The sequence below is a fragment of the Lampetra fluviatilis genome, unplaced genomic scaffold, assembly GCF_964198595.1.
Source record: "Lampetra fluviatilis unplaced genomic scaffold, kcLamFluv1.1 SCAFFOLD_373, whole genome shotgun sequence".
Taxonomy (NCBI): Eukaryota; Metazoa; Chordata; class Hyperoartia; order Petromyzontiformes; family Petromyzontidae; genus Lampetra; species Lampetra fluviatilis.
Window position 1 is genome coordinate 2501 of NW_027621196.1, and position 25000 is coordinate 27500.

General features: G+C 55.7%; 1 pseudogene across 1 annotated transcript in view; it reads left to right on the forward strand.

The window, feature by feature from the left end:
* The window catches only part of LOC144954923 (cationic amino acid transporter 2-like), an 84815-nt pseudogene that overhangs the window by 627 nt on the left and 59188 nt on the right, over window positions 1-25000 (forward strand). Inside the window, exon 2 of the transcript XR_013641435.1 lies at window positions 14750-14814. The product of XR_013641435.1 is annotated as a cationic amino acid transporter 2-like (transcript). The remainder of the gene's footprint in view (window positions 1-14749; window positions 14815-25000) is intronic.

A 25000-nucleotide genomic window follows, 5' to 3' on the forward strand; every position in this document is an offset into this window, starting at 1 on the left:
GTGGTGGGGGTGGTGGGGTGGGTGGTAGGGGGTGGTGGGGTGGGTAGGGGTGGTGGGGTGGGGTGGGTAGGGGTGGTGGGGTGGGTGGGTAGGGGTGGTGGGGTGGGTAGGGGTGGTGGGGTGGGGTGGGGTGGTGGGGGTGGTGGGTAGGGGTGGTGGTGTTGTGGGTAGGGTGGGTGGGGTGGGTGGGGGTGGTGGGTAGGGGTGGTGGGGTGGGTAGGGGTTGTGGGGTGGGTAGGGGTGGTGGTGTTGTGGGTAGGGTGGGTGGTAGGGGGTGGTGGGGTGGGTAGGGGTGGTGGGGTGGGGTGGGTAGGGGTGGTGGGGTGGGTGGGGTGGGTGGGGGTGGTGGGGTGGTGGGTAGGGGGGTGGTGGGGTGGTGGGTAGGGGGGTGGTGGGGTGGGTGGGTGGGGGTGGTGGGGTGGGTGGGGGTGGTGGGGTGGGTAGGGGTGGTGGGGTGGGTAGGGGTGTTGGGGTGGGTAGGGGTGGTAGGGGGTGGTGGGGTGGGTGGGGGTGGTGGGGTGGGTGGTAGGGGGTGGTGGGGTGGGTAGGGGTGGTGGGGTGGGGTGGGTAGGGGTGGTGGGGTGGGTAGGGGTGGTGGGGTGGGTGGTAGGGGGTGGTGGGGTGGGTGAGGGTGGTGGGGTAGGGGTGGTAGGGGGTGGTGGGGTGGGTAGGGGTGGTAGGGGGTGGTGGGGTGGGTAGGGGTGGTGGGGTGGGGTGGGTAGGGGTGGTGGGGTGGGTAGGGGTGGTGGGGTGGGTGGTAGGGGGTGGTGGGGTGGGTGAGGGTGGTGGGGTAGGGGTGGTAGGGGGTGGTGGGGTGGGTAGGGGTGGTGGGGTGGGTAGGTGGGTGGTGGGGTGGGTAGGGGTGGTGGGGTGGGTAGGGGTGGTGGGGTGGGTAGGGGGGTGGTGTTGTGGGTAGGGGGTGGTGGGGTGGGTAGGGGTGGTGGGGTGGGTAGGTGGGTGGTGGGGTGGGTAGGTGGGTGGTGTTGTGGGTAGGGGTGGTGGGGTGGGTAGGGGGGTGGTGTTGTGGGTAGGGGTGGTGGGGTGGGTAGGGGGGTGGTGGTGTGGGTGGGGGTGGTGGGGTGGGTGGGGGTGGTGGGGTGGGTAGGTGGGTGGTGGGGTGGGTAGGTGGGTGGTGGGGTGGGTAGGTGGGTGGTGTTGTGGGTAGGGGTGGTGGGGTGGGTAGGGGGGTGGTGTTGTGGGTAGGGGTGGTGTTGTGGGTAGGGGGGTGGTGTTGTGGGTAGGGGTGGTGGGGTGGGTAGGGGGGTGGTGTTGTGGGTAGGGGTGGTGGGGTGGGTAGGGGGGTGGTGGTGTGGGTGGGGGTGGTGGGGTGGGTGGGGGTGGTGGGGTGGGTGGCGGTGGTGGTGTTGTGGGTAGGGTGGTGGTGTGGGTAGGGTGGTGGTGTTGTGGGTAGAGGTGGTGGGGTGGGGTGGTAGGGGGTGGTGGGGTGGGTAGGGTGGTGGTGGGGGTGGGTAGGGGGTGGGTAGGGGTGGTGGGGTGGTAGGGGGTGGTGGGGTGGGTGGGGGTGGTGGGGTGGGTGGGGGTGGTGGTGTTGTGGGTAGGGGGGGGTGGTGGGGTGGGTGGGGGTGGTGGTGGTGTGGGTAGGGGTGGTGGTGTTGTGGGTAGGGGTGGTGGTGTTGTGGGTAGGGGTGGTGGTGTTGTGGGTAGGGGTGGTGGTGTTGTGGGTAGGGGTGGTGGTGTGGGTAGGGGTGGTGTTGTGGGTGGGGGTGGTGTTGTGGGTGGGGGTGGTGGTGTTGTGGGTAGGGGTGGTGGTGGGGTGGGTGGTGTGGTGGGTGGGGGTGGTGGTGTTGTGGGTAGGGGTGGTGTTGTGGGTAGGGGTGGTGGTGTGGGTAGGGGTGGTGTTGTGGGTGGGGGTGGTGGTGTTGTGGGTAGGGGTGGTGGTGGGGTGGGTGGTGTTGTGGGTAGGGGTGGTGGTGTTGTGGGTAGGGGTGGTGGTGTTGTGGGTAGGGGTGGTGGTGGGGTGGGTGGTGTTGTGGGTAGGGGTGGTGGTGTTGTGGGTAGGGGTGGTGGTGTTGTGGGTAGGGGTGGTGGTGTTGTGGGTAGGGGTGGTGGTGGGGTGGGTGGTGTTGTGGGTAGGGGTGGTGGTGTTGTGGGTAGGGGTGGTGGTGGGGTGGGTGGTGTTGTGGGTAGGGGTGGTGGTGGGGTGGGTAGGGGGGGTGGTGTTGTGGGTAGGGGTGGTGGTGTTGTGGGTAGGGTGGTGGTGTTGTGGGTAGGGGTGGTGGTGTTGTGGGTAGGGTGGTGGTGGGGTGGGTGGGGGTGGTGGTGGGGTGGGTGGGGGTGGTGTTGTGGGTGGGGGTGGTGTTGTGGGTGGGGGTGGTGGTGTTGTGGGTAGGGGTGGTGGTGGGGTGGGTGGTGTGGTGGGTGGGGGTGGTGGTGTTGTGGGTAGGGGTGGTGTTGTGGGTAGGGGTGGTGGTGTGGGTAGGGGTGGTGTTGTGGGTGGGGGTGGTGGTGTTGTGGGTAGGGGTGGTGGTGGGGTGGGTGGTGTTGTGGGTAGGGGTGGTGGTGTTGTGGGTAGGGGTGGTGGTGTTGTGGGTAGGGGTGGTGGTGGGGTGGGTGGTGTTGTGGGTAGGGGTGGTGGTGTTGTGGGTAGGGGTGGTGGTGTTGTGGGTAGGGGTGGTGGTGTTGTGGGTAGGGGTGGTGGTGTTGTGGGTAGGGGTGGTGGTGGGGTGGGTGGTGTTGTGGGTAGGGGTGGTGGTGTTGTGGGTAGGGGTGGTGGTGGGGTGGGTGGTGTTGTGGGTAGGGGTGGTGGTGGGGTGGGTAGGGGGGGTGGTGTTGTGGGTAGGGGTGGTGGTGTTGTGGGTAGGGTGGTGGTGTTGTGGGTAGGGGTGGTGGTGTTGTGGGTAGGGTGGTGGTGGGGTGGGTGGGGGTGGTGGTGGGGTGGGTGGGGGTGGTGTTGTGGGTGGGGGTGGTGGTGTTGTGGGTAGGGGTGGTGGTGGTGTGGGTAGGGGTGGTGGTGTTGTGGGTGGGGGTGGTGGTGTTGTGGGTAGGGGTGGTGGTGTTGTGGGTAGGGTGGTGGTGTTGTGGGTAGGGTGGTGGTGGGGTGGGTGGGGGTGGTGTTGTGGGTAGGGGGGGTGTTGTGGGTAGGGGTGGTGGTGTTGTGGGTAGGGGTGGTGGTGTTGTGGGTAGGGTGGTGGTGGGGTGGGTGGGGGTGGTGTTGTGGGTAGGGGTGGTGTTGTGGGTAGGGGTGGTGGTGTTGTGGGTAGGGGTGGTGGTGTTGTGGGTAGGGGTGGTGGTGTTGTGGGTAGGGTGGTGGTGGGGTGGGTGGGGGTGGTGGTGGGGTGGGTGGGGGTGGTGTTGTGGGTAGGGGTGGTGCTGTGGGTAGGGGTGGTGTTGTGGGTGGGGGTGGTGGTGTTGTGGGTAGGGGTGGTGGTGTTGTGGGTAGGGGTGGTGGTGTTGTGGGTAGGGGTGGTGGTGTTGTGGGTAGGGTGGTGGTGGGGTGGGTGGGGGTGGTGGTGGGGTGGGTGGGGGTGGTGTTGTGGGTAGGGGTGGTGCTGTGGGTAGGGGTGGTGTTGTGGGTAGGGGTGGTGGTGTTGTGGGTAGGGTGGTGGTGGGGTGGGTGGGGGTGGTGGTGGGGTGGGTGGGGGTGGTGTTGTGGGTAGGGGTGGTGGTGTTGTGGGTAGGGTGGTGGTGGGGTGGGTGGGGGTGGTGTTGTGGGTAGGGGTGGTGTTGTGGGTAGGGGTGGTGGTGTTGTGGGTAGGGGTGGTGGTGTTGTGGGTAGGGGTGGTGGTGTTGTGGGTAGGGTGGTGGTGGGGTGGGTGGGGGTGGTGGTGGGGTGGGTGGGGGTGGTGTTGTGGGTAGGGGTGGTGCTGTGGGTAGGGGTGGTGCTGTGGGTAGGGGTGGTGTTGTGGGTGGGGGTGGTGGTGTTGTGGGTAGGGGTGGTGGTGTTGTGGGTAGGGGTGGTGGTGTTGTGGGTAGGGTGGTGGTGGGGTGGGTGGGGGTGGTGGTGGGGTGGGTGGGGGTGGTGGTGGGGTGGGGGTGGTGGTGTTGTGGGTAGGGGTGGTGGTGTTGTGGGTGGGGGTGGTGGTGTTGTGGGTAGGGTGGTGGTGGGGTGGGTGGGGGTGGTGTTGTGGGTGGGGGTGGTGGTGTTGTGGGTAGGGGTGGTGGTGTTGTGGGTAGGGGTGGTGGTGTTGTGGGTAGGGTGGTGGTGGGGTGGGTGGGGGTGGTGGTGGGGTGGGTGGGGGTGGTGTTGTGGGTGGGGGTGGTGGTGTTGTGGGTGGGGGTGGTGGTGTTGTGGGTGGGGGTGGTGGTGTTGTGGGTGGGGGTGGTGTTGTGGGTGGGGGTGGTGGTGTTGTGGGTGGGGGTGGTGGTGTTGTGGGTAGGGGTGGTGGTGTTGTGGGTAGGGGTGGTGGTGTTGTGGGTAGGGGTGGTGGTGGGGTGGGTGGTGTTGTGGGTAGGGGTGGTGGTGGGGTGGGTAGGGGTGGTGGTGTTGTGGGTAGGGGTGGTGGTGTGGGTAGGGGTGGTGGTGTTGTGGGTAGGGGTGGTGGTGTTGTGGGTAGGGGTGGTGGTGTTGTGGGTAGGGGTGGTGGTGTTGTGGGTAGGGGTGGTGGTGTTGTGGGTAGGGGGGGTGGTGTTGTGGGTAGGGGTGGTGGTGTGGGTAGGGGTGGTGTTGTGGGTGGGGGTGGTGGTGTTGTGGGTAGGGTGGTGGTGGGGTGGGTGGGGGTGGTGTTGTGGGTAGGGGGGGGTGGTGTTGTGGGTAGGGGGGGTGGTGTTGTGGGTAGGGGTGGTGGTGGGGTGGGTGGGGGTGGTGTTGTGGGTAGGGGTGGTGGTGTTGTGGGTAGGGGTGGTGGTGTTGTGGGTAGGGGTGGTGGTGGGGTGGGTAGGGGTGGTGGTGTTGTGTGGATGCACCACAACGCACAGAACGTGGCAACATTCTCCCTCAAAGTTGCGCGTCCTTCCCTCCTGAGTACTTGGCAGAGGTCGCAACCGGGTACCCGATACCCGTACCCTACCCGATACCCGGCTACCCGTACCCGGCCGGGTACGGGTACGGGTAGGCCGTGAGTCACTGGGTGAGTCACCGTCTGTCACTCATTTCCCAACGTCTTGTCTCTTCTCACAATTCAAGTTTCTAGAATCAACCCACCCGCGCCTGCAACATGGCTTCATCCCAGAGGTCGCAATCGGGTACCCGGGTACGGGTACGGGTAGGATACGGGTAGGGTACGGGTAGGGTACGGGTAGGGTACAGGTACGGGTAGGGTACGGGTAGGGTACGGGTACGGGTAGGGTACGGGTAGGGTACGGGTAGGGTACGGGTACGGGTAGGGTACGGGTACGGGTAGGGTACGGGTAGGGTACGGGTAGGGTACGGGTACGGGTAGGGTACGGGTAGGATACGGGTAGGGTACGGGTAGGGTACGGGTAGGGTACAGGTACGGGTAGGGTACGGGTAGGGTACGGGTACGGGTAGGGTACGGGTAGGGTACGGGTAGGGTACGGGTACGGGTAGGGTACGGGTACGGGTAGGGTACGGGTAGGGTACGGGTAGGGTACGGGTACGGGTAGGGTACGGGTAGGGTACGGGTAGGGTAGGGTACGGGTAGGGTACGGGTACGGGTAGGGTACGGGTAGGGTACGGGTAGGGTAGGGTACGGGTAGGGTACGGGTAGGGTACGGGTAGGGGTAGGGTACGGGTAGGGTACGGGTACGGGTAGGGTACGGGTAAGGAATCAAAACCCGATTTAAAGGTTCTTTCGTGACTGCAGGGATTCATCTCCTTGGTTCTTTCGGTGACTTCACCGAAAGCACCAAGAAAGATGAATCAAAACCCATCTGCGACCTCTGGCTGCGTACTTGATCCCATCTCAGGGGCCCCAATGCCTCGCCGGGCGAGGAATTCGCGTCCGGCTCGCACGAGTTGGACAGCGCCGAGATGAAGATCTCCTCTCTCTCTCCTCCCCGCACCGCGTGTCGCCCGTGACGTCCGGCTGTCGTGGGGTGTCTGCGAGCTCCTGTTAAGGTCCGGCGCTGTGTGGCACGCGATGGGGGCGGCCAGGAAACCACGCCCGGCCGCCTTTGTCTCCCCGCCGTGACGGACGTTTTGTTCACACCGCACCGGGTGATCGGTTGAGGCTGAGTGGATCTAGGGGGAGGCCCCCGGGGGTCCGGTTGTCGGGTGATTGTCCCACCGATGCTGTGTGAGCAAGGCCACTGGGGGGGAGTTTGTGATGGTTGTTGTTGTTGTGGAGGTTGTGTTGTTGTTGTGGTTGTGTTGTGTTGTTGTGGTGGTTGTGTTGTTGTGGTGGTTGTGTTGTGGTGGTTGTGTTGTTGTTGTGGTTGTGTTGTGGTGGTTGTGTTGTTGTTGTTGTTGTTGTAGGGGTGTGAGTAGTGTTGTAAGACGGTGTGTGAGCAAGGCCACTGGTTGTGTTGTTGTTGTGGTTGTGTTGTTGTTGTGGTTGTGTTGTTGTGGTGGTTGTGTTGTGGTGGTTGTGTTGTTGTGGTGGTTGTTGTGATGGTGGTTGTGATGGTTGTTGTTGTTGTTGTAGGGGTGTAAGTAGTGTTGTAAGACGCTGTGTGAGCAAGGCCACTGGTTGTGTTGTTGTGGTGGTTGTGTTGTTGTTGTGGTTGTGTTGTTGTGGTGGTTGTGTTGTTGTTGTGGTTGTGTTGTTGTTGTGGTTGTGTTGTTGTGGTGGTTGTGTTGTTGTTGTGGTTGTGTTGTTGTGGTGGTTGTGTTGTTGTGGTGGTTGTGTTGTTGTGGTTGTTGTTGTAGGGGTGTAAGTAGTGTTGTAAGACGTTGTGTAAGCAAGGCCACTGGTTGTGTTGTTGTGGTGGTTGTGTTGTTGTGGTGGTTGTGTTGTTGTTGTGGTTGTGTTGTTGTGGTGGTTGTGTTGTTGTTGTGGTTGTGTTGTGGTTGTGGTTGTGTTGTTGTGGTGGTTGTGTTGTTGTGGTGGTTGTGTTGTTGTGGTGGTTGTGTTGTTGTGGTGGTTGTGTTGTTGTGGTGGTTGTGTTGTTGTGGTGGTTGTGTTGTGGTTGTGTTGTTGTGGTTGTTGTTGTTGTAGGGGAGTGAGTAGTGTTGTAAGGTGCTGTGTGAGCTAGGCGACTGGGGGTGAGTTTGTGATGGTAGTGATGGTGGTGATGGTGGTGATGGTGGTGATGGTGGTGGTGATGGTGGTGGTGATGGTTGTGATGGTGGTGGTGATGGTAGTGATGGTGGTGATGATGGTTGTGGTGATTGTTGTTGTGATGGTTGTTGTTGTGGTGGTGGTTGTGGTGTATAGAGGAGTGACGCTCACGGAGATCAGGTCCACCTCTAAGATGGCAAGGTCATACATGTTATGTAAATATCGCGTATTGTTAGATTTGAATCTCAGTTCCTATGATCAATGTTGTTACGTTGATTTTAAATCCTTTATATTAAGTTCGCTTGCCTGCAACATGGCTTCATCCCAGAGGTCGCAATCGGGTACCCGTACCCTACCCGTACCCGTACCCTACCCGTACCCTACCCGTACCCTACCCGTACCCGTACCCTACCCGTACCCTACCCGTACCCTACCCTACCCGTACCCTACCCTACCCGTACCCGTACCCTACCCGTACCCTACCCGTACCCTACCCGTACCCTACCCGTACCCGTACCCTACCCGTACCCTACCCGTACCCTACCCGTACCCTACCCTACCCGTACCCTACCCGTACCCTACCCGTACCCTACCCGTACCCGTACCCTACCCGTACCCTACCCGTACCCTACCCATACCTGTACCCTACCCTACCCGTACCCTACCCGTACCCTACCCATACCCGGCCGTATCCGTACCCTACCCGTACCCGGCCGGGTACGGGTAGGGTACGGGTATCGGGTACCCGGTTGCAACCTCTGCTACACGGCGGTGCATCTTAGACCTCGTAGGCTGGTTAGCGCACTGCGTGTGTGTGTGTCTTGGGGGAGTGGTGGTGCAGTGGTTAGCGCACTGCGTGTGTGTGTGTCTTGGGGGAGTGGTGGTGCAGTGGTTAGCGCACTGCGTGTGTGTGTGTCTTGGGGGAGTGGTGGTGCAGTGGTTAGCGCACTGCGTGTGTGTGTGTCTTGGGGGAGTGGTGGTGCAGTGGTTAGCGCACTGCGTGTGTGTGTGTCTTGGGGGAGTGGTGGTGCAGTGGTTAGCGCACTGCGTGTGTGTGTGTCTTGGGGGAGTGGTGGTGCAGTGGTTAGCGCACTGCGTGTGTGTGTGTCTTGGGGGAGTGGTGGTGCAGTGGTTAGCGCACTGCGTGTGTGTGTGTCTTGGGGGAGTGGTGGTGCAGTGGTTAGCGCACTGCGTGTGTGTGTGTCTTGGGGGAGTGGTGGTGCAGTGGTTAGCGCACTGCGTGTGTGTGTGTCTTGGGGGAGTGGTGGTGCAGTGGTTAGCGCACTGCGTGTGTGTGTGTCTTGGGGGAGTGGTGGTGCAGTGGTTAGCGCACTGCGTGTGTGTGTGTCTTGGGGGAGTGGTGGTGCAGTGGTTAGCGCACTGCGTGTGTGTGTGTCTTGGGGGAGTGGTGGTGCAGTGGTTAGCGCACTGCGTGTGTGTGTGTCTTGGGGGAGTGGTGGTGCAGTGGTTAGCGCACTGCGTGTGTGTGTGTCTTGGGGGAGTGGTGGTGCAGTGGTTAGCGCACTGCGTGTGTGTGTGTCTTGGGGGAGTGGTGGTGCAGTGGTTAGCGCACTGCGTGTGTGTGTGTCTTGGGGGAGTGGTGGTGCAGTGGTTAGCGCACTGCGTGTGTGTGTGTCTTGGGGGAGTGGTGGTGCAGTGGTTAGCGCACTGCGTGTGTGTGTGTCTTGGGGGAGTGGTGGTGCAGTGGTTAGCGCACTGCGTGTGTGTGTGTCTTGGGGGAGTGGTGGTGCAGTGGTTAGCGCACTGCGTGTGTGTGTGTCTTGGGGGAGTGGTGGTGCAGTGGTTAGCGCACTGCGTGTGTGTGTGTCTTGGGGGAGTGGTGGTGCAGTGGTTAGCGCACTGCGTGTGTGTGTGTCTTGGGGGAGTGGTGGTGCAGTGGTTAGCGCACTGCGTGTGTGTGTGTCTTGGGGGAGTGGTGGTGCAGTGGTTAGCGCACTGCGTGTGTGTGTGTCTTGGGGGAGTGGTGGTGCAGTGGTTAGCGCACTGCGTGTGTGTGTGTCTTGGGGGAGCGGTGGTGCAGTGGTTAGCGCACTGCGTGTGTGTGTGTGTGTCTTGGGGGAGTGGTGGTGCAGTGGTTAGCGCACTGCGTGTGTGTGTCTTGGGGGAGTGGTGGTGCAGTGGTTAGCGCACTGCGTGTGTGTGTGTGTGTGTCTTGGGGGAGCGGTGGTGCAGTGGTTAGCGCACTGCGTGTGTGTGTGTGTGTCTTGGGGGAGCGGTGGTGCAGTGGTTAGCGCACTGCGTGTGTGTGTGTCTTGGGGGAGCGGTGGTGCAGTGGTTAGCGCACTGCGTGTGTGTGTGTTTTGGTGGAGCGGTGGTGCAGTGGTTAGCGCACTGCGTGTGTGTGTGTGTGTCTTGGGGGAGCGGTGGTGCAGTGGTTAGCGCACTGCGTGTGTGTGTGTACCTTGGGGGAGTGGTGGTGCAGTGGTTAGCGCACTGCGTGTGTGTGTGTGTGTCTTGGGGGAGCGGTGGTGCAGTGGTTAGCGCACTGCGTGTGTGTGTGTGTCTTGGGGGAGCGGTGGTGCAGTGGTTAGCGCACTGCGTGTGTGTGTGTCTTAGGGGAGCGGTGGTGCAGTGGTTAGCGCACTGTGTGTGTGTCTTGGGGGAGCGGTGGTGCAGTGGTTAGCGCACTGCGTGTGTGTGTGTCTTGGGGGAGCGGTGGTGCAGTGGTTAGCGCACTGCGTGTGTGTGTCTTGGGGGAGCGGTGGTGCAGTGGTTAGCGCACTGCGTGTGTGTGTGTGTCTTGGGGGAGCGGTGGTGCAGTGGTTAGCGCACTGCGTGTGTGTGTGTGTGTCTTGGGGGAGCGGTGGTGCAGTGGTTAGCGCACTGCGTGTGTGTGTGTGTCTTGGGGGAGCGGTGGTGCAGTGGTTAGCGCACAGCGTGTGTGTGTGTGTGTGTCTTGGGGGAGTGGTGGTGCAGTGGTTAGCGCACTGCGTGTGTGTGTGTGTCTTGGGGGAGTGGTGGTGCAGTGGTTAGCGCACTGCGTGTGTGTGTGTGTCTTGGGGGAGTGGTGGTGCAGTGGTTAGCGCACTGCGTGTGTGTGTGTGTGTCTTGGGGGAGTGGTGGTGCAGTGGTTAGCGCACTGCGTGTGTGTGTGTGTGTCTTGGGGGAGTGGTGGTGCAGTGGTTAGCGCACTGCGTGTGTGTGTGTGTGTCTTGGGGGAGTGGTGGTGCAGTGGTTAGCGCACTGTGTGTGTGTGTCTTGGGGGAGTGGTGGTGCAGTGGTTAGCGCACTGCGTGTGTGTGTGTGTGTCTTGGGGGAGTGGTGGTGCAGTGGTTAGCGCACTGCGTGTGTGTGTCTTGGGGGAGTGGTGGTGCAGTGGTTAGCGCACTATGTGTGTGTGTCTTGGGGGAGCGGTGGTGCAGTGGTTAGCGCACTGCGTGTGTGTGTGTGTCTTGGGGGAGCGGTGGTGCAGTGGTTAGCGCACTGCGTGTGTGTGTGTGTGTCTTGGGGGAGCGATGGTGCAGTGGTTAGCGCACTGCGTGTGTGTGTGTGTCTTGGGGGAGCGGTGGTGCAGTGGTTAGCGCACTGCGTGTGTGTGTGTGTCTTGGGGGAGGGGTGGTGCAGTGGTTAGCGCACTGCGTGTGTGTGTGTGTGTCTTGGGGGAGCGATGGTGCAGTGGTTAGCGCACTGCGTGTGTGTGTGTGTCTTGGGGGAGCGATGGTGCAGTGGTTAGCGCACTGCGTGTGTGTGTGTGTGTCTTGGGGGAGCGGTGGTGCAGTGGTTAGCGCACTGCGTGTGTGTGTGTGTGTCTTGGGGGAGTGGTGGTGCAGTGGTTAGCGCACTGCGTGTGTGTGTGTGTGTGTCTTGGGGGAGTGGTGGTGCAGTGGTTAGCGCACTGCGTGTGTGTGTGTGTGTGTGTCTTGGGGGAGTGGTGGTGCAGTGGTTAGCGCACTGCGTGTGTGTGTGTGTGTCTTGGGGGAGTGGTGGTGCAGTGGTTAGCGCTACGCGTTGCTGCGAGGTGACCCGTGCCGGATGTGCATTCCACCCGGCGCAGTTTTGCGGTCGAAAAAGAAACGTTCAAGTTGTGTGGGCACGCCAGGGGCGGGCGGGCAGGCGGGCGTGGAGAGACGGGCCTCCCCTAGGTCGACTCAGCCTCAAATGAGTACCTGGTGCGGTGTGTAAACATCGCTAGCACTGGGGAGACAAAGGCGGCCGGGCGTGGTGCTGGCCACCCACCCCCTCGTGTGCCACAGTGCCGGCCTTCACAGGTGCTACTCGCTAACAGCACTTGCCCCTACAGTCTGATGAGGCTATACGGGGGAGGTCACGGGGCAGACCCAGCAGGTGCCGTGGGTTGACTGCTGTGCCAGGCTAGGTGCAGGAGGAGGTCACGGGGCAGACCCAGCAGGTGCCGTGGGTTGACTGCTGTGCCAGGCTAGGTGCAGGAGGTCACGGGGCAGACCCAGCAGGTGCCGTGGGTTGACTGCTGTGCCAGGCTAGGTGCAGGAGGAGGTCACGGGGCAGACCCAGCAGGTGCCGTGGGTTGACTGCTGTGCCAGGCTAGGTGCAGGAGGTCACGGGACAGACCCAGCAGGTGCCGAGGGTTGACTGCTGTGCCAGGCTAGGTGCAGGAGGAGGTCACGGGGCAGACCCAGCAGGTGCCGTGGGTTGACTGCTGTGCCAGGCTAGGTGCAGGAGGAGGTCACGGGGCAGACCCAGCAGGTGCCGTGGGTTGACTGCTGTGCCAGGCTAGGTGCAGGAGGTCACGGGACAGACCCAGCAGGTGCCGAGGGTTGACTGCTGTGCCAGGCTAGGTGCAGGAGGTCACGGGACAGACCCAGCAGGTGCCGTGGGTTGACTGCTGTGCCAGGCTAGGTGCAGGAGGAGGTCACGGGGCAGACCCAGCAGGTGCCGTGGGTTGACTGCTGTGCCAGGCTAGGTGCAGGAGGTCACGGGGCAGACCCAGCAGGTGCCGTGGGTTGACTGCTGTGCCAGGCTAGGTGCAGGAGGTCACGCGACAGACCCAGCAGGTGCCGTGGGTTGACTGCTGTGCCAGGCTAGGTGCAGGAGTTCACGGGGCAGACCCAGCAGGTGCCGTGGGTTGACTGCTGTGCCAGGCTAGGTGCAGGAGGTCACGGGGCAGACCCAGCAGGTGCCGTGGGTTGACTGCTGTGCCAGGCTAGGTGCAGGAGGAGGTCACGGGGCAGACCCAGCAGGCGCCGTGGGTTGACTGTTGTGCCAGGCTAGGTGCAGGAGGAGGTCACGGGGCAGACCCAGCAGGTGCCGAGGGTTGACTGTTGTGCCAGGCTAGGTGCAGGAGGTCACGGGGCAGACCCTGCAGGTGCCGTGGGTTGACTGCTGTGCCAGGCTAGGTGCAGGAGGAGGTCACGGGGCAGACCCTGCAGGTGCCGTGGGTTGACTGCTGTGCCAGGCTAGGTGCAGGAGGTCACGGGGCAGACCCAGCAGGTGCCGTGGGTTGACTGCTGTGCCAGGCTAGGTGCAGGAGGTCACCGGGCAGACCCAGCAGGTGCCGTGGGTTGACTGACTGAGATGAGTGGCCGATGCACCACCTGTGCCCCCTACTGTGCCGACTCGCTGCGCTTTATCCGCCCGGCGCTCCGCTCGTTGTTGTGAGCGTCGCTGCCCTTGACCTCGGTTGTTGTCGCTGTTCACAACTCGAATTGCCTCCCCCCAAACTGCCCAGAAGCAGCAGCAGCAGCAGCGTCCTTCACGAGGCTTCCTCCTCTGTGCTACTAACAACACACACACACCACACTCTCTCTGCTTACCCAGCATCACCGTCTCGGCCAGAGGTCGCAAACGGGTTTTGATTCCTTACCCGTACCCGGCCGCACCAGGTCGCAAACGGGTACCCGTACCTGTACCCGTACCCTACCCGTACCTGTACCCTACCCGTACCCTACCCGTACCTGTACCCTACCCGTACCCTACCCGTACCTGTACCCTACCCGTACCCTACCCGTACCCTACCCGTACCCTACCCATACCTGTACCCTACCCGTACCCTACCCATACCCGTACCCTACCCATACCCGGCCGTATCCGTACCCTACCCGTACCCGGCCGGGTACGGGTAGGGTACGGGTATCGGGTACCCGGTTGCGACCTCTGGGATGAAGCCACGTTGCAGGCGCGGGTGGGTTGATTCTAGGAACTTGAATTGTGAGAAGAGACAAGACGTTGGGAAATGAGTGACAGACGGTGACTCACCCAGTGACTCACGGCCTACCCGTACCCGTACCCGGCCGGGTACGGGTAGCCGGGTATCGGGTAGGGTACAGGTATCGGGTACCCGGTTGCGACCTCTGCTTAAAACTAAGAAATGTGTTTTAAAAAAAATGTTTAGATCAGGTAAAGGTTCGCGTCAAACGGCGTAATTCTTTCTTTTACGCTTTTATTTCACTCACTCTGTCTGTTGTTTGTTGTTGTCGTTGTATCCTCAAATCTTGTAACTCAATTTCAACACACTTCCCAATGTGCTATCGACTGCAAACTTGGTATACTTGTGTCTTACTGATGACAACACGATATTCCATCATTAAAAATAAAAATAAATATTTTTTAACATTTTACACGCTTTTATTTAACTCACTCTGTCTGTTGTCGTTGTATCCTCAAATCTTGTAACTCAATTTTAACACATTTTCCAATGTGCTATCGACTGCAAACTTGGTATACTTGTGTCTTACTGATGACAACACGATATTCCATCATTAAAAATAAAAATAAATATGTTTAAGCATTTTACACGCTTTTATTTCACTCACTCTGTCTGTTGTCGTTGTATCCTCAAATCTTGTAACTCAATTTTAACACATTTCCCAATGTGCTATCGACTGCAAACTTGGTATACTTTTGTCTTACTGATGACAACACGATATTCCATCATAAAAAATCGAAAACATTCATTTTAAAACTTTTTACACACTTTTAGTTAACTTACCGTATGTGTTGCCGTATCAAAAATCTTGTAACTCAAATTTAACCCACTTCCCAATGTGCCATCGACTGCAAACTTCGTGTAGCTGTGTCATACTGATGACAACACGATATTCTATCATAAAATAGTCCAAAACATATATTTCTTTTTCTAGATTTGAAGCTTTCGTGTTGTTTTTTTCGGTAAAGTCGCGTAGGTAAAAAATGAAATGTTTTTTAAAATTATTTTATTTTTATTAATTTTAATTTTATTTTTTACCTACCTGACTTTACCGAAAAAAATAAGAGTTTATATTTTTTTAAAACTTTTTACACGCTTTTATTAAACTCACTCTGTGTTGTATCCAAAAATGTGGTAACTCAATTTGAACCGTATTCCCAATATCATATCGACTGCAAACTTCGTGTAGCTGTAACATACTGATGACAATCCTATATTCTATCATAAAATAGTCCAAAACATATATTTTAAATCTTTTTACACGCTTTTACTTAACTCACTCTGTGTGTTGTCGTATCCAAAAATGTTGTAACTCAATTTGAACCGTATTCCCAATGTCGTATCGACTGCAACCTTGGTATAGCTGTGTCATACTGATGGCAACACGATATTCTATCATTGAAAATTAAAAATATAAATATTTTAAAACAATATTTTTAACGGCTCTTATTGCCCACGCTCAACTGACGATATTCTATCTGTTTCATACCCCCACCACCACCACCACCACCACCACCCCCCCCCCCAGATGCATCAATGATTGCCGAGACGCAGCGTGCCCAACGCCAAACCACGACGCTGCCACTTTAGCCGGTAAAGCCACGAGGAACGCATCCACCAATCAGTGCCCCCCACTCCTCCCACTACACCATTCCCCCCCCCCCCCGTGTCTCCCACTACACCATCCCCCCCCGTGTCATCACCCCCCCCCCCCCCGTGTCCCCCCATCACCCCCCCCCCCCGTCTCCCACTACATCACCCCCCCCCCCGTCTCCCACTACATCACCCCCCCCCCGTCTCCCACTAAACCATCCCCCCCCCCCCCCGTCTCCCACTACATCACCCCCCCCCCCGTCTCCCACCACATCACCCCCCCCCCCCGTCTCCCACTACACCATCCCCCCCCCCGTGTCCCCCCATCACCCCCCCCCCGTGTCCCCCCATCACCCCCCCCCGTGTCTCCCACCACCCCCCCCCCCGTGTCCCCCCCACTACATCACCCCCCCCCCCCCCGTGTCCCCCATCAACCCTCCCCCGTGTCCCCCCCACTACATCACCCCCCCCCCCCCCGTGTCCCCCATCACCCCCCCCCCCGTGTCCCCCCCACTACATCACCCCCCCCCCCGTGTCCCCCCATCCCCCCATCACCCCCCCCCCGTGTCTCCCACTACCCCCCCCCCGTGTCCCCCCCACTACATCACCCCCCCCCCCCCGTGTCCCCCATCAACCCCCCCCCCGTGTCCCCCCCACTACATCACCCCCCTCCCCCGTGTCCCCCATCACCCCCCCCCCCGTGTCCCCCCCACTACATCACCCCCCTCCCCCGTGTCCCCCGCCCCCCTGTCTCCCACTACATCACCACCCCCCCCCCCCCCCCGTCTCCCACTACACCATCCCCCCCCGTGTCCCCCGCCCCCCCGTGTCCCCCATCAACCCCCCCCCGTGTCCCCCCCACTACATCACCCCCCTCCCCCGTGTCCCCCATCACCCCCCCCCCGTGTCCCCCCCACTACATCACCCCCCTCCCCCGTGTCCCCCATCACCCCCCCCCCCGTGTCCCCCCCACTACATCACCCCCCTCCCCCGTGTCCCCCATCACCCCCCCCCGTGTCCCCCCCACTACATCACCCCCCTCCCCCGTGTCCCCCATCAACCCCCCCCCGTGTCCCCCCCACTACATCACCCCCCTCCCCCGTGTCCCCCATCACCCCCCCCCCCCGTGTCCCCCGCCACTACATCACCCCCCTCCCTCCCTACGCGTCTGCGTGGGCTCAAGGCCGTCACGGAACGAAAATGTCGAGAAGCTCTGGGACCCCCCCCCCCCCTCCCCCACGTGGCCTTCGTGAGGATTTTTAATTTGGCAACTCGCTTGTTAATTGTGTCGACTGAAGGCCGGGACCCCCCCCCCTCTCCCTGGGTCCCTCCCTCCCTCTGGGACCCCCCCCCCTCGTTCAACGCTCGCACTCGGAACTTCTTTATCATCGCCGCACGGAGCTCCTGCAACGATAACGTGAGCGAGCTGGTGGTGGTGAGCGAGTTGTGGTGAGTGGTGGTGAGTGTTGGTGAGTGAGTGGTGGTGAGTGTTGGTGAGCGAGTTGTGGTGAGTGGTGGTGAGTGTTGGTGAGTGAGTGGTGGTGAGTGTTGGTGAGCGAGTTGTGGTGAGTGGTGGTGAGTGTTGGTGAGTGAGTGGTGGTGAGTGTTGGTGAGCGAGTTGTGGTGAGTGGTGGTGAGTGTTGGTGAGTGAGTGGTGGTGAGTGTTGGTGAGTGGTGGCGAGTGGTGGTGAGTGTTGGTGAGTGGTGGTGAGTGTTGGTGAGCGAGTGGTGGTGGCGAGTGGTGGTGGCGAGTGGTGGTGAGTGTTGGCGAGTGGTGGTGAGTGTTGGTGAGTGTTGGTGAGTGGTGGTGAGTGGGTGGTGGTGAGTGAGTGGGTGGTGAGTGAGTGGTGGTGAGTGTTGGTGAGCGAGTTGTGGTGAGTGGTGGTGAGTGTTGGTGAGTGAGTGGTGGTGAGTGTTGGTGAGTGGTGGCGAGTGTTGGTGAGTGGTGGTGAGTGTTGGTGAGCGAGTGGTGGTGGCGAGTGGTGGTGGCGAGTGGTGGTGAGTGTTGGTGAGTGTTGGTGAGTGTTGGTGAGTGTTGATGAGTGGTGGCGAGTGGTGGTGAGCGAGTGGTGGTGAGTGGTGGTGAGTGTTGGTGAGTGTTGGTGAGTGGTGGTGAGTGTTGGTGAGCGAGTGGTGGTGGCGAGTGGTGGTGAGTGGTGGTGAGTGTTGGTGAGTGGTGGTGAGTGTTGGTGAGTGTTGGTGAGTGTTGGTGAGTGGTGGTGAGTGTTGGTGAGCGAGTGGTGGTGAGTGAGTGGGTGGTGAGTATTGGTGAGTGGTGGTGAGTGGTGGTGAGTGGGTGGTGAGTGGGTGGTGGTGAGTGAGTGGGTGGTGAGTGGTGGTGAGTGGGTGGTGGTGAGTGAGTGGGTGGTGAGTGGTGGTGAGTGGGTGGTGGTGAGTGAGTGGGTGGTGAGTGTTGGTGAGTGGTGGTGAGTGTTGGTGAGCGAGTGGTGGTGAGTGAGTGGGTGGTGAGTATTGGTGAGTGGTGGTGAGTGGTGGTGAGTGGGTGGTGAGTGGGTGGTGGTGAGTGAGTGGGTGGTGAGTGGTGGTGAGTGGGTGGTGGTGAGTGAGTGGTGGTGAGTGTTGGCGAGTGGTGGTGAGTGTTGGTGAGTGTTGGTGAGTGGTGGTGAGTGGGTGGTGGTGAGTGAGTGGGTGGTGAGTGAGTGGTGGTGAGTGTTGGTGAGCGAGTTGTGGTGAGTGGTGGTGAGTGTTGGTGAGTGAGTGGTGGTGAGTGTTGGTGAGTGGTGGCGAGTGTTGGTGAGTGGTGGTGAGTGTTGGTGAGCGAGTGGTGGTGGCGAGTGGTGGTGAGTGTTGGTGAGTGTTGGTGAGTGTTGGTGAGTGTTGATGAGTGGTGGCGAGTGGTGGTGAGCGAGTGGTGGTGAGTGGTGGTGAGTGTTGGTGAGTGTTGGTGAGTGGTGGTGAGTGTTGGTGAGCGAGTGGTGGTGGCGAGTGGTGGTGAGTGGTGGTGAGTGTTGGTGAGTGTTGGTGAGTGGTGGTGAGTGTTGGTGAGCGAGTGGTGGTGGCGAGTGGTGGTGAGTGTTGGTGAGTGTTGGTGAGTGTTGGTGAGTGTTGATGAGTGGTGGCGAGTGGTGGTGAGCGAGTGGTGGTGAGTGGTGGTGAGTGTTGGTGAGTGTTGGTGAGTGGTGGTGAGTGTTGGTGAGCGAGTGGTGGTGGCGAGTGGTGGTGAGTGGTGGTGAGTGTTGGTGAGTGGTGGTGAGTGTTGGTGAGTGTTGGTGAGTGTTGGTGAGTGGTGGTGAGTGTTGGTGAGCGAGTGGTGGTGAGTGAGTGGGTGGTGAGTGGTGGTGAGTGGGTGGTGGTGAGTGAGTGGGTGGTGAGTGTTGGTGAGTGGGTGGTGAGTGGGTGGTGGTGAGTGAGTGGGTGGTGAGTGGTGGTGAGTGGGTGGTGGTGAGTGAGTGGGTGGTGAGTGTTGGTGAGTGGTGGTGAGTGGTGGTGAGTGGGTGGTGAGTGGGTGGTGGTGAGTGAGTGGGTGGTGAGTATTGGTGAGTGGTGGTGAGTGGTGGTGAGTGGGTGGTGAGTGGGTGGTGGTGAGTGAGTGGGTGGTGAGTGGTGGTGAGTGGGTGGTGGTGAGTGAGTGGTGGTGAGTGTTGGTGAGTGGTGGCGAGTGGTGGTGAGCGAGTGGTGGTGAGTGGTGGTGAGTGGTGGTGAGTGTTGGTGAGCGAGTGTGTGGTCAGATGAGCGTTTTGGGTGTGTTACACTATCACTGTGTGTGTGTGTTACACTATCACTGTGTGTGTGTGTTACACTATCACTGTGTGTGTGTGTTACACTATCACTGTGTGTGTGTGTTACACTATCACTGTGTGTGTGTTACACTGTCACTGTGTGTGTGTGTTACACTATCACTGTGTGTGTGTGTTACACTATCACTGTGTGTGTGTGTTACACTATCACTGTGTGTGTGTGTTACACTATCACTGTGTGTGTGTGTTACACTATCACTGTGTGTGTGTGTTACACTATCACTGTGTGTGTGTTACACTGTCACTGTGTGTGTGTTACACTATCACTGTGTGTGTGTGTTACACTATCACTGTGTGTGTGTGTTACACTATCACTGTGTGTGTGTGTTACACTATCACTGTGTGTGTGTTACACTATCACTGTGTGTGTGTGTTACACTATCACTGTGTGTGTGTGTTACACTATCACTGTGTGTGTGTTACACTATCACTGTGTGTGTGTTACACTATCACTGTGTGTGTGTGTTACACTGTCACTGTGTGTGTGTGTTACACTATCACTGTGTGTGTGTGTTACACTATCACTGTGTGTGTGTGTTACACAATCACTGTGTGTGTGTGTTACACTATCACTGTGTGTGTGTTACACTATCACTGTGTGTGTGTGTTACACAATCACTGTGTGTGTGTGTTACACTATCACTGTGTGTGTGTGTGTTACACTATCACTGTGTGTGTGTGTGTTACACTATCACTGTGTGTGTGTTACACTATCACTGTGTGTGTGTGTTACACTATCACTGTGTGTGTGTGTTACACTATCACTGTGTGTGTTACACTATCACTGTGTGTGTGTGTCACACTATCACTGTGTGTGTGTGTCACACTATCACTGTGTGTGTGTGTTACACTATCACTGTGTGTGTGTGTCACACTATCACTGTGTGTGTGTGTTACACTATCACTGTGTGCGTGTGTTACACTATCACTGTGTGTGTGTGTCACACTATCACTGTGTGTGTGTGTTACACTGTCACTGTGTGTGTGTGTTACACTGTCACTGTGTGTGTGTGTCACACTATCACTGTGTGTGTGTGTTACACTATCACTGTGTGTGTGTGTTACACTGTCACTGTGTGTGCGTGTTACACTGTCACTGTGTGTGTGTGTTACACTATCACTGTGTGTGTGTTACACTATCACTGTGTGTGTGTTACACTATCACTGTGAGTGTGTGTTACACTATCACTGTGTGTGTGTGTTACACTGTCACTGTGTGTGTGTTACACTATCACTGTGTGTGTGTGTTACACTGTCACTGTGTGTGTGTGTTACACTATCACTGTGTGTGTGTTACACTATCACTGTGTGTGTGTGTTACACTATCACTGTGTGTGTGTTACACTATCACTGTGAGTGTGTGTTACACTATCACTGTGTGTGTGTGTTACACTATCACTGTGTGTGTGTGTTACACTATCACTGTGTGTGTGTTACACTATCACTGTGTGTGTGTGTTACACTATCACTGTGTGTGTGTGTTACACTATCACTGTGTGTGTGTGTTACACTATCACTGTGAGTGTGTGTTACACTATCACTGTGTGTGTGTTACACTATCACTGTGAGTGTGTGTTACACTATCACTGTGTGTGTGTGTTACACTATCACTGTGTGTGTGTGTTACACTATCACTGTGTGTGTGTGTTACACTATCACTGTGTGTGTGTTACACTATCACTGTGTGTGTGTGTTACACTATCACTGTGTGTGTGTGTTACACTATCACTGTGTGTGTGTGTTACACTATCACTGTGTGTGTGTGTTACACTATCACTGTGTGTGTGTTACACTATCACTGTGAGTGTGTGTTACACTATCACTGTGTGTGTGTTACACTATCACTGTGTGTGTGTGTTACACTATCACTGTGTGTGTGTGTTACACTGTCACTGTGTGTGTGTGTGTTACACTATCACTGTGTGTGTGTGTTACACTATCACTGTGTGTGTGTTACACTATCACTGTGTGTGTGTTACACTATCACTGTGTGTGTGTGTTACACTATCACTGTGTGTGTGTGTTACACTATCACTGTGTGTGTGTGTTACACTATCACTGTGTGTGTGTGTTACACTATCACTGTGTGTGTGTGTTACACTATCACTGTGTGTGTGTGTTACACTATCACTGTGTGTGTGTGTCACACTATCACTGTGTGTGTGTGTTACACTATCACTGTGTGTGTGTGTCACACTATCACTGTGTGTGTGTGTTACACTATCACTGTGTGTGTGTGTTACACTATCACTGTGTGTGTTACACTATCACTGTGTGTGCGTGTCACACTATCACTGTGTGTGTGTGTCACACTATCACTGTGTGTGTTACACTATCACTGTGTGTGCGTGTCACACTATCACTGTGTGTGTGTGTTACACTATCACTGTGTGTGTGTCACACTATCACTGTGTGTGTTACACTATCACTGTGTGTGTGTGTTACACTATCACTGTGTGTGTGTGTTACACTATCACTGTGTGTGTGTTACACTATCACTGTGTGTGTGTGTCACACTATCACTGTGTGTGTGTGTCACACTATCACTGTGTGTGTGTGTTACACTATCACTGTGTGTGTGTGTTACACTATCACTGTGTGTGTGTGTTACACTATCACTGTGTGTGTGTGTTACACTATCACTGTGTGTGTGTGTGTTACACTATCACTGTGTGTGTGTTACACTATCACTGTGTGTGTGTGTTACACTATCACTGTGTGTGTGTGTTACACTATCACTGTGTGTGTGTGTTACACTATCACTGTGTGTGTGTGTTACACTATCACTGTGTGTGTGTGTTACACTATCACTGTGTGTGTGTGTCACACTATCACTGTGTGTGTGTTACACTATCACTGTGTGTGTGTTACACTATCACTGTGTGTGTGTGTGTTACACTATCACTGTGTGTGTGTGTTACACTATCACTGTGTGTGTTACACTATCACTGTGTGTGTGTGTGTTACACTATCACTGTGTGTGTGTGTTACACTATCACTGTGTGTGTTACACTATCACTGTGTGTGTGTGTTACACTATCACTGTGTGTGTGTGTTACACTATCACTGTGTGTGTGTGTTACACTATCACTGTGTGTGTGTTACACTATCACTGTGTGTGTGTGTGTTACACTATCACTGTGTGTGTGTTACACTATCACTGTGTGTGCGTGTGTTACACTGTCACTGTGTGTGTGTGTTACACTATCACTGTGTGTGTGTGTTACACTATCACTGTGTGTGTGTGTTACACTATCACTGTGTGTGTTACACTATCACTGTGTGTGTGTGTTACACTATCACTGTGTGTGTGTTACACTATCACTGTGTGTGTGTGTTACACTATCACTGTGTGTGTGTGTTACACTATCACTGTGTGTGTGTGTTACACTATCACTGTGTGTGTGTGTTACACTATCACTGTGTGTGTGTGTTACACTATCACTGTGTGTGTGTTACACTATCACTGTGTGTGTGTGTTACACTATCACTGTGTGTGTGTGTTACACTGTCACTGTGTGTGTTACACTATCACTGTGTGTGTGTGTTACACTATCACTGTGTGTGTGTTACACTATCACTGTGTGTGTGTGTTACACTATCACTGTGTGTGTGTGTTACACTATCACTGTGTGTGTGTGTTACACTATCACTGTGTGTGTTACACTATCACTGTGTGTGTGTGTTACACTATCACTGTGTGTGTGTTACACTATCACTGTGTGTGTGTGTTACACTATCACTGTGTGTGTGTTACACTATCACTGTGTGTGTGTGTGTTACACTATCACTGTGTGTGTGTGTTACACTATCACTGTGTGTGTGTGTTACACTGTCACTGTGTGTGTTACACTATCACTGTGTGTGTTACACTATCACTGTGTGTGTTACACTATCACTGTGTGTGTTACACAATCACTGTGTGTGTTACACTGTCACTGTGTGTGTTACACTATCACTGTGTGTGTTACACAATCACTGTGTGTGTTACACTATCACTGTGTGTGTTACACTATCACTGTGTGTGTTACACTATCACTGTGTGTGTTACACAATCACTGTGTGTGTTACACTGTCACTGTGTGTGTTACACTATCACTGTGTGTGTTACACTATCACTGTGTGTGTTACACTATCACTGTGTGTGTTACACAATCACTGTGTGTGTTACACTATCACTGTGTGTGTTACACTATCACTGTGTGTGTTACACTATCACTGTGTGTGTTACACAATCACTGTGTGTGTTACACTGTCACTGTGTGTGTTACACAATCACTGTGTGTGTTACACTGTCACTGTGTGTGTTACACTATCACTGTGTGTGTTACACAATCACTGTGTGTGTTACACTGTCACTGTGTGTGTTACACAATCACTGTGTGTGTGTGTTACACAATCACTGTGTGTGTTACACTATCACTGTGTGTGTTACACTATCACTGTGTGTGTGTTACACTATCACTGTGTGTGTTACACTATCACTGTGTGTGTGTGTTACACTATCACTGTGTGTGTGTGTGTTACACTATCACTGTGTGTGTTACACTATCACTGTGTGTGTGTGTTACACTATCACTGTGTGTGTGTGTTACACTATCACTGTGTGTTTGTTACACTGTCACTGTGTGTGTGTGTTACACTATCACTGTGTGTGTGTGTGTGTTACACTATCACTGTGTGTGTTACACTATCACTGTGTGTGTGTGTTACACTATCACTGTGTGTGTGTGTTACACTATCACTGTGTGTGTGTGTTACACTATCACTGTGTGTGTGTTACACTGTCACTGTGTGTGTGTGTTACACTATCACTGTGTGTGTGTGTTACACTATCACTGTGTGTGTGTGTTACACTATCACTGTGTGTGTGTGTTACACTATCACTGTGTGTGTGTGTTACACTATCACTGTGTGTGTGTGTGTTACACTATCACTGTGTGTGTGTGTTACACTATCACTGTGTGTGTGTTACACTATCACTGTGTGTGTGTGTTACACTATCACTGTGTGTGTGTGTTACACTGTCACTGTGTGTGTGTGTTACACTGTCACTGTGTGTGTGTTACACAATCACTGTGTGTGTGTTACACTGTCACTGTGTGTGTGTGTTACACTATCACTGTGTGTGTGTGTTACACTATCACTGTGTGTGTGTGTTACACTATCACTGTGTGTGTGTGTTACACAATCACTGTGTGTGTGTTACACTGTCACTGTGTGTGTGTGTTACACAATCACTGTGTGTGTGTTACACTATCACTGTGTGTGTGTGTTACACTATCACTGTGTGTGTGTTACACTATCACTGTGTGTGTGTTACACTATCACTGTGTGTGTGTGTTACACTGTCACTGTGTGTGTGTGTGTTACACTATCACTGTGTGTGTGTTACACTATCACTGTGTGTGTGTTACACTGTCACTGTGTGTGTGTTACACTGTCACTGTGTGTGTGTTACACTATCACTGTGTGTGTGTGTTACACTATCACTGTGTGTGTGTGTTACACTATCACTGTGTGTGTGTTACACTATCACTGTGTGTGTGTGTTACACTATCACTGTGTGTGTGTGTTACACTATCACTGTGTGTGTGTGTTACACTATCACTGTGTGTGTGTGTTACACTATCACTGTGTGTGTGTGCTACACTATCACTGTGTGTGTGTGTTACACTATCACTGTGTGTGTGTGTTACACTATCACTGTGTGTGTGTGTGTTACACTATCACTGTGTGTGTGTGTTACACTATCACTGTGTGTGTGTTACACTATCACTGTGTGTGTGTGTTACACTATCACTGTGTGTGTGTGTTACACTATCACTGTGTGTGTGTGTTACACTATCACTGTGTGTGTGTTACGCTATCACTGTGTGTGTGTGTTACACTATCACTGTGTGTGTGTGTTACACTATCACTGTGTGTGTGTGTTACACTATCACTGTGTGTGTGTTACACTATCACTGTGTGTGTGTGTTACACTATCACTGTGTGTGTGTGTTACACTATCACTGTGTGTGTGTGTCACACTATCACTGTGTGTGTGTTACACTATCACTGTGTGTGTGTGTTACACTATCACTGTGTGTGTGTTACACTATCACTGTGTGTGTGTGTTACACTATCACTGTGTGTGTGTGTTACACTATCACTGTGTGTGTGTGTTACACTATCACTGTGTGTGTGTGTTACACTATCACTGTGTGTGTGTGTTGCACTATCACTGTGTGTGTGTGTTGCACTATCACTGTGTGTGTGTGTTACACTATCACTGTGTGTGTGTGTTACACTATCACTGTGTGTGTGTTACACTATCACTGTGTGTGTGTGTTACACTATCACTGTGTGTGTGTGTTACACTATCACTGTGTGTGTGTGTTACACTATCACTGTGTGTGTGTGTTACACTATCACTGTGTGTGTGT